Below are 1,597 nucleotides of genomic sequence, written 5' to 3'. Positions count from 1 at the left end.
GGTGGCATACCCAAGAAGAAATACGTAGTCCCCCGTTAAGATGTCAATGTTCCTTGACCTTAATACCAATCGCGGTTAGATTGCTACAGCTTCAAGGTATAGCGAAAAATGACCACAGTACCTCCAAATTAAGTCAAGTTTCCATCAGAAATTATATTCAATTTACAAAGAAGGTAATATAAAATCTAATAGATTCATTTAATTAAGAACCAGAATAGATTAAACAAATTAGAAATACCATAAATGATTAGTAACAACATGCAAGATGTGTGATTGTTATATAGTTTTAATATCATTTACTTATCCCAAAAAAAAAATAATAATAAAAATTTCTAGGTCATCCAAACATTTCTGAAGCAAGAAAGAAAAGACAGAACACATTCATAAGCTACAAAATTGCTTGTAGTTGCAGCCCATGACTAGTAATAATTAGATTGAAAAAACTTATTCTTAAAACAAACCCATATGGGCCAATGAGCTCTAGCTCAAATGTCACTTCTTTCTACAATGCCACCAGGTTAGGTATCATTTTTATGATGAACTAGAGCCTACGTATACTTCAATTATATGGTACGGGGGTGACTATATTTTTAAAACCAGATGAACTTTAATGCCTTACTTGTGCTTATTTAGGTACATTACTTGTTCTGCTCAATGCCTTATTCTGTTTATACTTTAATGCTCTACCACTCTGACCACATGGTTGTGTAAGAAACTGTTGAAGGAAAAAGGAAGCCGTCTTTCATCCCAATGGATGGTGTTACAAAAGAGATCTTTCTATCCCAATAAGGGACATATAGGAGTTATTTTACAATATTTTTGTAAAAAGTTACCAACTTCTCCTAAAGAAGAAAAAAAGGGGGAGTAGAGAAATTTCTTTGGGGTATAGAAAAAGAAAATATTTTGTGCTCCACAGTGTGGTGTGAAATTTTTTATTCGGTTAAAATGCTATCAGCCTTGATTTGTCCCTCTTTTTGAGTTCCATATGTTCCTTTGCAGTCCATGAGATGAACAGCTCTAAGTTATATATCCTGAAATAGTTTTGTTACAAGTACTGGTCATTTTCCAACAACTGGCAGGACAAATGAAGACAAGAGGTCTTTAATGATATGAAGGAAAGGAAATCCTTAATTCTAAAGGACAGGACAGAACAGCTTCTAACTCCAAAGAACAATCTGGTAGCTCCGCCTTAAAAGATGAATTTGTTACAGTCTATGTCAAATAGGAGAATGACACTGTCCAATGGCTGATAAAGGAAATGTAGAACACCAAATCATTCCATAATGTTGCTACAAAGGGATAACAGACTGCAACTTGCACCATAAGATCAGAGTTCAGGAATGAACAGCCAAAGTTGGTATCTGATAGTTGATTGTTTTTTAAAAGGTTGATTTATTCAAACAACTCAATTTTTAAATCAAGACTGTTCATTGTGAAACCAGATCAAGATCAATTTACCAAAACTTAAACGTAGAGAGGATAATCCATAAAGCAACATGACCCAGTCCAAATCAAGATATGAATATATATATATATATATATGTATGTATGTATGTATGTTAATCTTTGTAATGTCTAAATGAGCCACCAAAAAGAA

This window comes from Quercus suber, unplaced genomic scaffold (assembly GCF_002906115.3).
Source record: "Quercus suber isolate HL8 unplaced genomic scaffold, Cork oak 2.0 scaffold_556, whole genome shotgun sequence".
Taxonomy (NCBI): Eukaryota; Viridiplantae; Streptophyta; class Magnoliopsida; order Fagales; family Fagaceae; genus Quercus; species Quercus suber.
The sequence above is the reverse complement of the archived record's forward strand: the minus strand, read 5'-3'. Positions refer to the sequence as shown.